We start from the raw sequence: 16943 nt of genomic DNA, 5'->3' as shown, positions 1-16943 counted from the left end.
AATTAAGTACAACTGGAAAACGGAAGTCTGTAAATAATCATCTCATCGTAGGGAGGTAATTATTACTAGATTTGGTGTTTTGAACTTCAGTTCTTTATTTGTGGAAAAATGGTGCCATTTTTCTTTTGTGCAGAACTCTGATGAGGTTTCATCTTCCTCGGTAGGAAATCCCATCCAAAGTCTTCACAGTGACACAAAATTCCTGCGTCTTCTCCCACCCCCACCTTCCCTAACTTCCTGACCTCTCCTCCAGCTCCTCCCCTCCTCCTTTATTTTGTTGCAGCCACAATGGCCTCCTTTCTTTTCCTCTAATTCTGCTAGCTACTCCTGCCCCAGGGCATTTGCAATTTCTGTTCCTTCTGCCTGTAGAATTGAATGGCTCACTCGTTTTCTTCAGGACTGTGTTCTGATGGCACTACATCAATGCAGCTTTCCTTGACCAGCTATATAAAATAACATCCCTCCTTTCCGAGTTCCCTCTTCCCTCACCCTGCTTTCTTCTCTGCATGGAATTATTACTCTCTCTTATATTTTCACTTGTTTATTTATTTGCTGTTTCTAGGCAGGGACTTGGCTTTGTTTATTGCTTTATGCCTAGCAACTAACAACTGCCTGATACTTAGGAGATGCTGCATAACTATTTGTTGAATAAAAAGTAAGTGGAAGTGAGTGTGTGTGTGTGAACATATATACATGCCTGTGCACAGACACATGCACAGTCATATACACAGTATTTTGCGGCCTCCTTAGTGTTAGGACTGGTATCCCATTATATGGCTATTTTGTAATTTTTAAAATTTTGAATTAGTTTTAAATTAATTTTTTAATGTTTATTTCTGAGAGAGAGAGAGAGAGGGAGAGAGAGAGAGCATGAGTGGGAAAGGGGCAGAGAGAGTGGGAGAGAGAGAATCTCAAGCAGGCTCCACTCCATCAGCACAGAGCCTGATGTGGGGCTCGATCTCACGAACAGAAAGATCATGACCTGAGCCCAAATCAAGAGTCAGACGCTTAACCGACTGAGCCAACCAGGGGCCCCTAAATTAATTTCTTTAAAAAAAAACTTTTTTTAAAACATTTATTCTTGAGAAACAGCAAGGAGGGTCAGAGAAAGAGGGAGACACAGAATCTAAAGCAGGCTTCAGGCTCCGAGCTGTCAGCACAGAGCCCGATGCAGGGCTCGAACCCACGGACTGCGAGATCATGACCTGAGCTGAAGTCAGATGCTTACCCGACTGAGCCACCCAGGTGGCCCCCCCTAAATTAATTCTTAATCCTCAGTTTGTCCTTTAAGTGGTAGCTGGGCTTGATTTTATTTTGTCCTCCATCTTTAACTTATAGAGCCACTTAATTACTAAGTCCTGTTAAGTATCAGTATCCTTATCAGTATCCTTACTAAGCCACTCCTTTTTTATTTTTGTTTATTTTTAATGTTTATTCATTTTTTTTGAGAGCAAGACAGAGTGTGAATGGGGGAGGGGCAGAGAGAGACAGAGACACAGAATCTGAAGCAGGCTCCAGGCTCTGAGCAGTCAGCAAAGAACCCCATGTGGGGCTCGAACTCCGGACCGTGAGATCGTGACCTGAACCGAAGTCAGACCTTTAGCCAACTGAGCCATCCATGCGCCCTGCAGCCACTCCTTTTTTAAAGTCACAATTGTGCCATGCTTTCTGAAATATCAAAGGAAATGAGCTTTTTTAGATAGCTGAAACCAGATTTCATTCTGATTCTACTTCCAGCTCTTGTGTTCTCACTTAACTTCTAAGCCATAGTTTTGTTGATTATAAAGGTGTTTATAATAATATTTATTCAGAGTTATTTGTAGGTTTGATCAAAATAATTCATGTAAAACCAGAGCCAGTTCGTTATCATACTCTGAAAAATCCAGGTATATTGGAATCCTTGGGTCATTATTTTTTCCACTTCAGAGTATAAACGAACGTGGTAGGCGTCATTCTAAAGACGCCCTCCTAGGATGCCCTGCCTGTCTCCTGGTTGTTCAAGCAAACACTAATCTGGGTATTGCTGTGTAGGAGCTTTGCAGATGGAGTGAAGATCAGTAGTCGGCTGACCTTAAGACAGGGAGGGTAGCCTTGATTATCCAGGCGAGCCCAAGGTAAGTAATTAATAAGCCTTGAAAAGCTGAAGATTCAGTCAGAGAGATGGGGCAGAGAGGGAGGCAGTGGAGGGAGGCAGTGGAGGGAGGGGGACCCATGGGGAGGAACATGAAGGGGGCTCACTTGCCATTGCCGACTTTGAAGGAGGCTGCAAGCCAAGTGGCCAACCCCCAGCCCACAGACCACAGCCAACAAGGAAAAGGGGATCTCAATCTTACAGCCACATGGGATTAATGCTGCCAACAATCTGAATGAGCTCATCTCCAGAGATTCCAGAAAGGAACACAGCCCTGCCACCACATTGATTTCTGCCTGTGAAGCTTCGAGCGGGGACCCAGCTGGGCCATAGACTGCTGACCCACAGAAACTGTGAGATAACAAATAAATGGTATTTAGGCAGCTAAATCTGTGGTCATTTGTTGTGGCAGCAACAGAAAACTAATCCAGGGAGTGTGAGAGAGAAGACCAACATCTGAAGAGCGTTGGGGCATAGCTGCTGGAAAGGACATTTACCAACCTTCATCCGATTCTGAATGAATGTTGCCTTGTAGGGCATTCTGCTTTTCAGGGGCTTATCTGCCGGCAAGACTGGGAAACTTCCATGGAATCAGTGAATGCATCCTTTCCCTTGATCAGCACTGGAGATAGAGGGACACTGATACATTCTAATAGTCTAACTCTGCCTTGTCAGCCTTTTCATCTCTGCTGCATGTCCTCGTGACAAATATCCTGCATGTTCTTGGATTAAAGTTTATCTTCTACACTTGATGCGCACCTTTTCAGGAAGGAAGTTTGGCTTCTGGCTAAAATTTAGAAAGTGGACTTAGGAAGATTCCTGGAGATCTTTTGGAATTCCTGTGTTCAAGAATACCACCCCCCCTTTTTTTTTCTTTTAAGATTTTATTTTTGAGTGATATCTGCATGGGGGTCGACCTTACAACCTTGAGATCAAGAGTTGTGTATACTCACTCTACAGTCTGAGCCAACTAGGTCCCCCCAAAAATACTTTTATTAGATGTCTTTCTTGCCATGCCTATCACCTTTCTTTGTCTACCCCCAATATTTTCAGTCACGTCATGGAAGTTGAATTTGGGTCTATAAGAAGAGAAAGAAACTTGCATGTTATGGGTGGCTAGGCCATTCTTGCCTCCCTCACCAGCTTTGGGACTCTTGCACTCCTCTGCACACAGGATTCCCATTCATCCTTGTATAATCGTGCATTTGTTCACTGGGCCAGTCCTTGGATATTCAAGTGTGCACCTACCATATCTTTGTCTTTTTAATAACATACATGCAGGATGTTGTTACAGATGCCAGCTTCATCTATGTAATATGGATTTCTGTTAGCTTTATTTTAATTCTTAAAATTCTTTTTTTTTTAAATAAATTATTCATTTTTTAATTTACATCCAAGTTAGCATATAGTGCAACAGTGATTTCAGGAGTAGATTCCTTAATGCCCCTTGCCCATTTAACCATCCCCCCTCCCTCAACCCCTCCAGCAACCCTCTGTTTGTTCTCCATATTTAAGAGTCTCTTATGTTTTGTCCCCCTTCCTGTTTATATATTATTTTTGCTTCCCTTCCCTTATGCTCATCTGTTTTGTATCTTAAAGTCTTCATATGAATGAAGTCACATGATATTTGTCTTTCTCTGACTAATTGCGCTTAACATAATACCCTCCAGTTCCATCCACGTAGCTGCAAATGGCAAGATTTCATTCTTTTTGATTGCTGAGTAATACTCCATTGTATATATCTACCACATCTTTATCCATTCATCCCTCGATGGACATTTGGCTCTTTCCATACTTTGGCTATTGTCGATAGTGCTGCTATAAACATGGGGGTGCATGTGTCCCTTCGAAACAGCATACCTGTATCCCTTGGATAAATGTCTAGTAGTGCAATTGCTGGGTCGTAGGGTAGTTCTATTTTTAGTTTTTTGAGGAACCTCCATACTGTTTTCCAGAGTGGCTGCACCAGCTTGCACTGCCACCAAAAATGCAAAAGAGATCCTCTTTCTCTGTGTCCTCGCCAACATCTGTTGTTGCCCGAGTTATTAATGTTAGCCATTCTGACAAGTGTAAGGTGGTATCTCATTGTGGTTTTGATTTGTATTTCCCTGATGATGAGTGATGTTGAGCACTTAAAATTTTCTTTTTTAAGTTTGTTTATTTTGAGAGAGAGAGAAGGAGAGAGCACAAGTCGGGTAGGGGCAGAGAGAGAGGGGGAGGACATCCGAAGCAGGCTCCACACCATCACCACGCAGCCGGACATGGGGCTCGAACTTAATAACAAAGAGTGACATCATGACCTGAGCTGAAACTGAGAGTTGGGCACTTAACTGACTGAGCCACCCAGGCACCCCAATTCTTAAAACTCTTAAGTCACCAAAGCAGTCTGTCTTCATTGTGAAATTCACATAGTAATATAGTATTAAAAAATGAAAGCCTTCTCTTTTCTGTCACTCCTTTCTCATTTCTAATGGTCTGTAATTAACAGAAATGGTTTGAATATCCTCCCAGACATGACAATGGCCAAACACACATACGTATATCCAGAAATTTTGGTTGGTTTATAAAAATGCTTTCATATTGGTATTTTGTTTAGCAGCGTCCTCTTTTCCCTCTCTCATTTTTGTAATGACTACATAGTGTTCCATTGGGTGGGTGTACTCTGTTTATTTACATTTAAATGGTGTCTAGTTACTCATTACCTCTAAAATGTTGCAGTGAGCATGTAGGCACATAGATGGAGTTGCTAGGCAACAGGTATGTGTGTATTTTAAATGTTGATAGATGCTGCTAAACTGTCATTCAATAAAGGGTATTGTTTTACACTCTCTCCCGTGATTTAGTGGGTCCTCTGAAGGACACCCAGGAAACTCTTACCAGTAGTTGGTTCCAAGGAGGGGAACTGGGTGTCTGGTGCATAGGGGAGGGAAGGAGACTCAATTTTGAGAAGAGGTCCTTTGTACCTTCTAGATTTTGTGCCATGGGCTTGCATTATCTGTCAGAGAAGAACAACTGCAGCAACACTGTTAGACTTCCTGTTTTCCCACGCCTTTGCAAATATTGTGCGGTAGGCTTTCAAGCCTGTGAAAGGGTCGTGTTGTTTTTTTTTGTTTTTTTTTTTTTTAATTTTTTAATGTTTATTTTTTGAGAGGGAGAGAGAGTGTGAGTGGAGGAGGGGCAGAGAGAGAAGGAGACACAGAATCTGAAGCAGGCTCCAGGCTCTGAGCTGTCAGCACAGAGCCTGATGTGGGGGTCGAACCCATGAACTGCGAGATCATGACCTGAGCCGAAGTAGGGTGCTTAACCCACTGAGCCACCCAGGTGCCCCAGAAAGGGTCTCGTTTTGATTTCCATTTCTTTGATTATTAGAAAGGTTGCTTTAGCTTCATTTTATTAAAGTTTAAATTTTTTTTTTAAATTTGGAAATGCATTCTTACTGTAAAAATAAGTAACTGGCATTGAAGGTGGAGGCTTAAGGTCCCCCACTGTGCTCTGTCATGGCACCTCCACCCATTACTGTTCTCTGCCCAGAGCTGCCAGACTACTGGTCTGGGTGTAACCTTCTAGAATTATTCTCTGCATTTAACATTTTGGGGGGTGTGTGTGTGTTTCTTTTAAACATAAAGGGACTTAAGGAATATACAGACCCTAAAGGTTCAGGCACTGGGCAGGTCATGAACACTGGGTTTCTTCCCTTTTTACATGCATTTGCTGTGTGAGACATTGTGAATTTGTTAAATGTTGAACTTCTGATCTCCTTCCTTCTTTAAAACTCAAGATAATGTATACAATCCTCTGTGTTTAAGGACAAAGAATGACTGTATTACTTTTAAATGTTTATTTTGAGCAAAAGCGAGGGAGGGGCAGAGAGAGAGGGGGAGAGAGAATTCCAAGCAGGCTCCACACTGTCAGTGCAGAGCCTGACATGGGGCTCCATGTCACAAAGAGTGAGATCATGACCTGAGCCCAAATCAAGAGTCAGATGTTTAACCGACTAAGCCACTCAGGCACCCCAGAATGAGTGTACTTTTTATCTTCAAAATTGTACCTGCGGATATTTGAAGGGAAGTCAAGTGTGTAGTTTAAAAATTGTCGTCTTTAACATTGATATGGCTCATTTCACAAAAATATAATTCTCTGAACTTACTTCATTATGATTTATGAAGCCTGGTCATGTTTTACTGGTTTTGTTTTTGTTTTTTTTCCTTTCCATAAGTGGAAATCTACTCCATGTAATTTCTAGGAGTTGAACAGCAGGGAGGCGAAGATCCACTAAAGGTAAATTTTTGCAAGGCTAACTTTTCCCTTTTGCACTATTTATACTTGCTTTTACTTTCTTTCCCAAGTCTCTCAGTTCTTCCACTTAGCCTCTGATGTATGTCTGTCCTCTAATGTTTTTATACAGATGATACTTCCAAGTTCCTGCCAGAAAAATTCTGGGAAAACCCTTACCTTACCTTCCAGGTCCCTCTTTGCTCCCATGATGTGTCTTTGTTCTCCCAGGCCACCAGCACCATCGGACCTCCCTTTCCCCCACCCAAGGGCAGGTCCTAGCCAGTCTCCTCACCGAGGTCTCCCCAGCACCCCAGACTTAGTCTTCCTGCCTAATACCAGGACTGCCCCGTGACCTCTGCTTCCAGGCTGTAGGGCACTGCCAGGCAAAGTGACGAATCACTGCTCCCTTTCATCAGACTAATAGATAACATTTCATCTCCCGTGGACTTCCTAACCCATTTCCTTCCATGACTATTACAATATTTTTTCACAGTTTTCAAGTCTCGGTCCATACTCCCCGACTGACTTTGTAAGGATGACATCATCGCCTTCTTTTGTTGAAAAGATGTGGGTCAGGGGTCACAAAGCCGTTGCCTAGAGGAGCCTTTGAAATGACTAAAATGGATGTGGTGGCAGGCTGGGACTGTGGTGAACCACAGGGTGCCAGCCACGCCTCAGGTGTGGGTAGCAGCAATTGTTGGCCTATGGAAGCTGGGGCCCAGTTGGCCCATGTTCTGTGTTCTCTAGAAGAATCAGATCTCTGATTTTCTAGGTGAAATCTGTGCAAGTCTCAGTCACAGTGTTTGAAACTCTCTATAGGCCGACAAAACAAATATGACAGCTAGTCATCGTGGTTTTCAAGCTCCGCTTTCCTTCCCTCCCCTCCCCCCCCAATGTATTTCGTATTTGAGTATTTTCACTGGCCACCATTTATTGTCTCCAGGGCCGTTCATTTTCTTTCTTGCCTCAGGGGGAGGGGCAGAGAGAGGGGGAGAGAGAATCCCAAGCAGGTGTTCAGTTGTTTCCTCTACACTCCCTTTTATTTGCATTAAAATATTCAGAATGTCCTTTCCTAAAAAACCTAACACAGTAGGTGCTTCTTATCCACAGGATATGTATTCCGAGACCTCAAGTGGATGCCTGAAACCACAGATAGTACTGAACCCTGTATATGCTATTTTTTCCCCTATATGTACATACTTATGGTTAAAGTTTAACTTATAAATTAGGCACGGTGAGAGATTAATTATAACCATTGATAATAAAATAGGACAATTATGACAATATGTTGTAATAAGTTAAATGAATGTGGTCTCAAAATTCTTCCCGTGCTGTACCCCCCTTCTTGTGAGGATGTGAGATGATAAAATGCCTGTGTGGTGACATGAAGTGAGGAGAGGTATCCTATGCGTATTACTTCTCCAAGACTCTCTCACTGGCCCTCTCTAAACACTTTTGCTGTTGGTTATGGTGACCCGCTGTGTGTGTTCTGCTGGGACATCAAAGTCAGCATATTCCAATGGGATTCATTGTGTCACTGCTTTCCAATCCCAGCTCTTTGAATTTACAATTTCATTAACGGTGCCACTATTTTTTCGGACATTTAGGTTCAAAGCTTTGGAGCTGACTTGGAGTTCTTTTTCAGGTCTGTCGTTTGAGTCACCAAGTCCTATTTTCTCTGTCCAAAGTATAGCTGGTATTTGTAGCTTGCTTTCTTCTTGACTTGACTCAGAGGTGCCTGACTTCTGAATTAGGATACAGATGGCCGTCTCCCTTCACCTCTGTGCATCTGTATTAATTTATATGAAACACAGCTCTAACTGTGCCAGTCACATTCAAAAAACCTCAAACCTCTTGGTTACTTACCCGTCCAGCTTCCTCACCACTGCTCATTGAGAGCTTTTAGGATCCAGTCCCATTGAGTCCTCTTAGCCTCCTTTCTCATTGCCTTTCACACATCCTACACTCCAGCCAGAGCTACTGCTGTTCCCTGAATGCCCCCACCCTTCAGCCCCCCTGCTCCTGTTTCCTTTGTCTGAAATTCTCTTTTTGCTTCTCCCAATCCTTCCTCTGGCATATTGAAGTCCTACACATTGTCCGGTCTTTCATCTTACCTATTACCTCCTTAAAAGGCTCCCCTTATCTACCCTCATTTATTTTTCCCACCTGATTTTTCTCCTAGCATTTCATCTGACTGTCTCATGTGACACTTATCATTGTATTATGTTCTTTTACATTATAGATCACTAGTAAACCCCTCCTCTCTCCTACTGGACTTTTTTTTTTTTTTTTTTTTTTTTTTTTTAATTTTTTTTTTTCAACGTTTTTTATTTATTTTTGGGACAGAGAGAGACAGAGCATGAACGGGGGAGAGGCAGAGAGAGAGGGAGACACAGAAGCGGAAGCAGGCTCCAGGCTCCGAGCCATCAGCCCAGAGCCCGACGCAGGGCTCGAACTCACGGACCGCGAGATCGTGACCTGGCTGAAGTCGGACGCTTAACCGACTGCGCCACCCAGGCGCCCCTCTCCTACTGGACTTTTTTTCCCAGAGACTGTGCCCTGTTATTAATTTTTAACCCCCCATAGCATGTGACCCAGTAGTAGGCGCTGAATACATACTTTAAATGAAAACTTTCAGGTTCTTAATAATTAAAACATGAAACCATTGGATTTTCCCCTTTTAAAACCCAACAGATTAGGATTCATGAAGTTGCTTGTGCTAAATGCCATGCTTGGCACATGGTAGTCTAAGGAAAAAAAATCTGTCTCCCACTTGAATGCGTTTTAAATAGCCAAGAAGATTAGTTCTGTGACTGTTCAAAGACAGCTGATTCTCCTGCTGTTTGCAAAATATGGATGATGTATTATCCCACAGCAGGGGTAGTTTTTCTTCTGAAGTACCATTATAGACAGAAATTGGCAGGAACTCATGTGAGGCAAAAAGTCTTTAGGATAACACTCAATTTAGAGTCATCCCTTAGTGGGGGAAGAAAAGAGGTGGTACCTCAAAGTTGAGCTTTAGTTTTGAGAGGGAGATTTTCACTTTTAATTAGGGACAGTAACTTAAAAACAATCACGATGACAACTTTTTGGGGGGAGCTTGTGGAGTGCCAAGCTCCTTCTCTGAATTAGCTTGCTGTATTTTCACACAGTAGGTGTGGAGTATGTTATGTGCATTTTATGGATAAGGGCCCTGAAGCACAGAGAAGTTAAGGAAGTGTGTTTCAGACCACACAGCTGGAGAGTGGTGGGGCTGGGAATCACCCTAACCTGCTTGTTCTAGAGCCCACCCTGACCTCTTTATACTATTAGGGGGAGTTGGAAGGGGAAGGTCTGGAACATTTGTTACCTGTGCCTGTTCCTATGACCTAAATATGACTTTAGAAGTCCAGGGCCCAACTTCTGTTTCTGCCCCAAAGATAATTTTATAGCATCCTTAAATAGTGTCTCTCAGGTTGTTTTCCATATTACTTAATGTCAGTAGAATAGAAAAGCATGCTGGTTTTGTTCACTGCACCGTGGGGTATCTATATCAACAAGAGGCAGGAAAAAATTTCACCACCTGAATTTTAAAGGTGAACTAAAATTGTTAAATTGTACTGCCAATGCAGCCAGACTGTGGGATACTCTGCAGGACAAATCCAGTTTCTTCAACCTAGCAATCTTCAAGGAGAAAGAAAAGAGATGAAGGGGGAAACCTGTAGATTAAAAAATTCTTAACAGACCTATCAGTCAACCATAGTGGTAAACCCTGATGAGATCCTAATGCAAACAAACAAGTGGTTTTTTAAAATATGACTATTAGGGGTGACAGGGTGGCTCAGTTGGTTAAGTGTCCGACTCTTGATCTCAGCTCAGGTCACGATCTCATGCTTCATGAGTTTGAGCCCCATGTTCGGCTCTGTGCTGGCAGCATGGAGCCTGCTTGGGATTCTCTCTTTCTCTCTCTCTGCCCCTCCCCCACTCACATATGCACACGTGCACACTATCTCTGTCTCTCCAAATAAATTAAAAAAAATAAATAAAACATGACTTATAAAGGGCCATTGGAAATGTGATCATTGACTGGAAATGTGATGGTATTAAAATAGAAATTCCTTTTCCTAACATTAAGAATTATTACTAATTTTAGGATAATAGTCTTAAACTTATGTTATCTTTTAGAGACATATACTGAAATATTTGTGGAAGAAATGATAGAGGTTCTGGGACTTGCCTCGAGGTAATATGGGAGGTATGGGTGGGAGAGAACATAGATGAAACAGTTATTGACCATGAGGAGCGATTGTTGAAGCTGGTAATGGGTGCATGGCATTCATTGTATTCATCCACTTATGTTTGTAGATCTTTAAAATTGTCCATAATAAAAACTTGTGGAAAAAAAGAGCTGGTAAATTCAACGTGTGGTACTATTTTTAAGTCAGAGAGGGTTGATTAGCCTCCCTGAGGTTTTATCCTCGTCAGGACACTAAGACCTAAGATAAAGTTTATATCCTTTTATCATTATGGAGAAAGTCTACATATAAAAAATTTGAAGGGCAACGGAAATGTAGTAAAGTTTGCTTTCAGTTGAGATTTTATTTCCCCTTACGAGAAGACATTGAATGTATCCACAGTTGCCTCAAAAAGGCAAAGTCGATCTTTATATCACGACAAAGGAGGGCTGGTAGGGTCCTGATGGGAAAGAGGAATCATCAGTGTTGGCCAGGCAGTTAATCAAATGTAGCAAGAGTAGCATCAGAAGTTATTTTTTCGTGTTTTCTGGGTCCTAGGGAGGTTTTATTCTTAATCCCATTAGGCACTTTTATATTCTTTTTACTTGTTGACTATTTAAAATCAAGGTTTATAGGGAAAATGTACTTTTTCTTATAATGACATGGTATGTTGTGTATGACAGCTTAATTGTAACTTGATTATGTTTATTCGCTTATTCCTGTAGAATGTAAGGCTGCCAATACTATGTGTTTCTTTACCAAGCTCATCTCTTTCAACCTCTTAAATGTGTTAAGTGTTCCAGAGCTTCTGGAAACTTACCTTGTCAGTGACCACTTATAAACAGATGAAGCTCCCCCATGAATGAGCCCAGGCTCTTTCCTGAACTTTCCAGCCCCGTTTTTCCAATTACCTCGGATGCATTCACCCCATGGTTCCAGGGCATTGTGATCTCAATGTGATCAGAGTTTAATTATCATTGCTCCCCTCCCCCCGCATCCCAACACATACACTTGATTTTATATTCTCTTCTGAATTCCCTGTCACCACAAGTCAGAAACCATAGAGTCATCATTGACTTCTGTTGCTTCATGACTGATGAGTGTCCTAAATGCTTTTCTCAGTTTTCCTCTCCCTGTCACTGCCAAGCTCAGGCCTTCAGGAACCGGTAGCTGCACCCCTGCGGCAAATTCATCCTCTGATGTTGCCTTCAGAAAGAGCTTTTTGAAGTGCAAATTTGATTGTTTTCTCCTGCTTTAAAACCTTCTGCAGTATCTCTAAACTTTTGAGCCAGGGTACTGCTGTCATTAAATTTGTGAGCCTCTCCTCCAGTACATGTACTTATTATAATTAACATATACATTATCGCACTAACATATTAGATATTGTAAACACAAAAGTAGGAATTCAAAGGACATAAAACTATGTTTGAAAAATAGTTTTATCTTCATTAATGTTCAGTGTTCTAATTTTTGGCATTTTTTTTCTGAGTGATAATTTTAGTGAGAATAATATGATTGCATTTGCTGCCTTAGTTTTAAAAATCTATTTCCACTTTGTGATACACTAATTACGCTGTTTCTAAGTTCAGTTTATTCATATACTTATTTTTTCAGTTGTCATCATTGAAAAAGTTAATCTTAAGTACATGCGTATCCAAATGGGAGACATGCATTGTTCACTGCTTGTTCATTTTTATCCATCAGCTGCACAAAGGTTTGATTGAAATCAGCCAGTAAATTGTAACCTAGTGCAGTATTCAGAGTGGTTAAGAACAGACCTTCTAGGGTTCAGTTATGTAGATTAGAATCCTGTCTTGTTTATTTACCAGATTGGAATTTGTATAATCTGTGTCTCAGTCTTTGTATCTCTGAAATAAGATTATTATAATAATTATAGTCTCTGCATCAGGGATAGTGTTAAAGACTGAGCGATTAACACACATCGAGCCCTGATAACAGAGCCTGACCCAATAAACAGTAAGCCCTCAATACATGGCAACTATTATTTGCCCTTTTAAGAAAGAACTTCAATCATTTCTTTATGAAAGAATGGGAACATGCTGCGTTTTCCTATTTTTAATAGGACTTTAAAAACTAAAAGTCCTAATTTTGTAGGTTGTAAGGCAGATTAGAAAATTCTGTGTCTACATTTTTAGAGAGTACAGATAGGAGCAGTTTATGGATGTGACATTATTTGCGAGGAAAATGTCATAATGATGGAAATAGTTTCAAACTTCTGTTTTCCAAATGCACATGTTTCTTTGCGAAAACTTTCTCACTGTGACAATGTCATCTTTAGAGGGACAAGGACTACTGTATGGTTGTGTGGTTTGAACAAGTAGAGGTATCAGATTCACGAGTTTATGTTCACTTGTGCTTATTACCTTATTGATATTATCATCCATCTGTGGGTCCTATAAAACCGCTTGTCCATTTCATGGAGGTTGTTTTGGTTAAATTATAATAACATAATCCGTCCATCCACATGCCTGGGTATATGTAAACTGTAATACTTTGCAGTCGTTGGCAGGACACCAGGAATGGAGGATGCCTCATGGCGGTGGAGCTCCCAGGCTTCCTTTCAGAGACCTCTTTTGTTTTGTGTGACTAGCTGGCTTCAATCCATTCATGAAATTACTAGTAAAATCTGGTCTTCCTTCCTTAGAAATAGGAAGTCTGGTATTATCTACCATGCAATGGACATAGTTGGCATGGCCCACTGACCATGTCTTCTGATCCAACTGTTGAGGGCGCCATGTTGAGCTATAACTCCGCTTTTGTACTCACTGCCCCTCAGTCTAGAAGCCTCTCCTCCCTATTCCCCATGCACCTCCATCACCTCAGTTATTCTTGTGCTCAGGTCTAAATGTTTTATATAGGGGTAGAGTATAGATATTTTGAATTCTGTTGTTTTCACTTGAAGGTGTATTTTGTTTCTCCATGGTCTTCTGACGTTGACTGTCCCTTTAACAGTGGATATTCAAATATTTCCAGTTACTTACTGTTATGTAGGATTCTGTTATGAACATCTTTTTGCATATTACTTTTTGCTTTAGGCACATATTTCCTGAAGATAAACTCGTTGGAGGAATTACTAACTCTTACTACAATAGAGCCTAAATGCTTTCCTAAAAGATTCATGTTAAATATAGTGCCGCTAACAATGAACGACCAGCAATTTCACTACAGCATTGAAACTGAGCATTGGGCATTTTTGTTTGGTATATGTAAAATGGTAACTTGGGGCTGCTAAATAGGCATTTTTGTTACCATTGCAAATAAAATTTTTCCCATGTTTTTGTTGATATTTTTTTTTCCCGTGAGACTGGGGTTTGGATTTATTTTTTTCTTTAAGGTGTAAACACTTAAATTTGTATTATATAGTACATAATACTCATTTCCTTTATCCAATATGGAGTGTCTATTAACTTCTCTAATAAAAAGACTGCTGTAATATTATTTTGCCCATTTGTCGAATGGGAAACTTAGGTTAAGTAATTTGATCATGTAGCCAAAAATTTAAACCCAGGCTGATCTGTCCCATATTCTACACTGTTAGTCATCATGCTCCCTTTGGCAGAAATGCTCTTTATTGTAAAATTATAAAATATAGGGGCGCCTGGGTGGCTCCGTCGGTTAAGCGTCCGACTTCAGCTCAGGTCATGATCTCACGGTTCGTGAGTTCGAGCCCCGCATCGGGCTCTGTGCTGACAGCTTGGAGCCTGGAGCCTGCTTCAGATTCTGTGACTCCCTCTTTCTCCTCCCCTCCCCCACTCGCACTCTCTCTCAAAAATAAATAAAACGTTAAAAAAATTAAAAAAATTATAAAATATAGATAAGCAAAACAGGAAAATAAAATCACATTCATCTGAAATTCTGCCATGCAGAGAATACCACTGTGAGCAGGTTGGAGTATGATCGTGTATCTCAGAGAAAGGCAGAAGACCCAGCAGGGACACTGGGCGTGGGGGAAGTTTTGAAAAAACGTGTGTACCTCTCTCTTCATCCCTCACACCTCACCCCTGTCTAAAGATATGGACTGGTAGACTACTGTAGGCTCAGTGATAAAGGAGAAGGTGTTGAAAACCATAGACAGCATCCTTCCTGACGTTTAATGTATATGCTTACAAAAAATGGATCAACTAATACATCATGAATGTCCTGTGTCATTAACCATTGGTAATCACCTCTACAACTTTGGCCTGCTTAATAGTCTGTTTGATGGATGTACCTTAGTGGCACTATTGTTAGACATTTAAATGGTTGCCATTTTTTTCTTATAAATAATATTGTGAATAGTATATATATAAATTATTTGCTCATTTGCCCAATTTATTTACTTTAGCTTAAATAATATGACACGCTAGGTCCAAGGCTAAAAGACTTTTCGGGCTTTTGTAAACCATTGCCAGTGCCATTCTACCCTGGAAAAAAGCGTCTTCCAATGTGGCTCTGTTACAATAAGAAAGCAGGCCAAGAAAGAGAGAGAGAGGTTTTTTTCTTTGAATAATTTCTTATAATTCACTAGCTTAATTCTTAGGACATGTCAGTCAACCCCCATGTATTTCTAAAATACACGTGATGCAGAGATCATGGCCCTAGTCTGACAATGAAAATAGATTGATTCTATGTGGGGCAATTTAAGGGAAAGAGTCCTTACTGTTTTGCTGGGTCAGCAGTGACAGAGTTCATTAGAGGCCAGCCTACTTTCCAGAGCTATGATGAGCGCCCTGGGGTATGTTGGTTCACAGAGTTCTACTGCCATGATAACGTGTTATATACCAATGGACTGAAGTCATTGTTTGTATTCAAACAATTACTATACAAATTCACATTAGTTCAGAATGCTCTTTAAGAATGCTTGTGGGATCAGAGTGATTTTTTGAGTGATATTTGCGGTAACACGTTAGTTAATGATATAGGTAGAAGTACTTGGTTCTATAACATTTCTTGGGTATGGGGGCCAAGATTTTAGGGCCGTGCAGTTGTTTCTCCTACACCTTCAATAGGGATAGAACATATTTCAGAACATTTATAGAATATTTTTCCCACTGAGGACATGACTGACTATAATCAGCAATCTCTGATTTCTATAAAACTATGCTTATGCTCCAAGAAATGTGTAAGTAATGGAAATGTCTACTCTAAACTTCCTGCCCAAAATTTAATTGAAGTCAACTGTTTAAAATATATTGTTGGGTAAAATTCACATTATAGCCCATAATATTTGTTATGTAAAGTTGGAATATATTGTTATGTAAAATTTAACTTCAGCCCATGATAGTTTTTGTATGAAAAAGCGTTTGCAACAAAGGACAGTTGGTGTGTTAGGAAACTGAGCCATGTTCATTCCTTCACCCTCGCCCCGCTGTCTCATGTCGCAAGCAACTGTGCATGTTTATTTTTATATAAAACTTCATGGCAGGCCTTAGTCATTTCAATCAATTCAGTCAAAACTTTCAAAGAATAACAACTTTTGAATTCCAAAATTGCTTAGAATCTTTGAGTTAGAATCTTTCTGTGAGAAGCAAAAAAATAATTTGCCAGTGTTGGCCAAGAAAGCTGTGCATGAAAATGTTAAAAAAAAAAAAAAAAAAAAAAAAAAAAAAAAAAAAAGGCAAGCCATTACTAAACGCTACAAATATGATTGTGAAGCAACATGTTAATTTAAAACCATGTGGGCTTTATTTGATGTAATAAGTCAGTACACACTGCAAATACTGAGATCTTGGAACCCTACTGGAAATCTGACTACATTGAATTTGATGTTGGCTTAGAAAATGGGTTCACTGAAGATTTTGGCACATCAGAGATTATCAGATTATCCACTCAGCTAGTATTTACCGCATGGTGCTCGGTATTGTGAGAACACTGTATGATGTACACTGAACCCTTTTAGAGCATAAGGATGGATTCCAAGCCATTTGTCCAACTTCAGATTTGCAAATATACTACAACATGTAATTTCTTCAACTCTTTAGTGTCTATTTTTTTGGCTAAGAGCCTTCCCTTTCTTGTACCACTTAACTTGATCTTTACTTTAGCCCTAGCCTTGAGCTTTTTTTTCTGAGCATCCCAGAAAGAAATAAGTTTTAAGTCTGTCCATATGAGTTACTTTATACACAAAGCCGTGCTGGAATACAGATGTTTATGGTTGACTGGCCCTATGTAACTACCCAGACAGCCCACCCTTATGATTTAAATTGCTTCTCAGCTAAGCTAGTACTACTTGTCAGGGACCTTGAACCTAAAATTTGAAAATGCCAAGGGTCTATTTGAAAGAATCCATTCTTTGATAACAAAGTCTTCTTGAGGAGGCAAAA

The 16943-nt window shown here is 40.5% G+C and overlaps 1 protein-coding gene across 10 annotated transcripts in view; it reads left to right on the top strand.

Annotated features, from left to right (window-relative positions):
• PPFIBP1 (PPFIA binding protein 1) overlaps positions 1 to 16943 on the top strand; it is a 177470-nt gene that overhangs the window by 33141 nt on the left and 127386 nt on the right. The gene's annotated exons all lie outside the window — the stretch shown is intronic.

The sequence above is a fragment of the Neofelis nebulosa genome, chromosome 8 (genome assembly GCF_028018385.1).
Source record: "Neofelis nebulosa isolate mNeoNeb1 chromosome 8, mNeoNeb1.pri, whole genome shotgun sequence".
Lineage (NCBI taxonomy): Eukaryota > Metazoa > Chordata > Mammalia > Carnivora > Felidae > Neofelis > Neofelis nebulosa.
The sequence above is the reverse complement of the archived record's forward strand: the minus strand, read 5'-3'. Positions and strand labels throughout refer to the sequence as shown.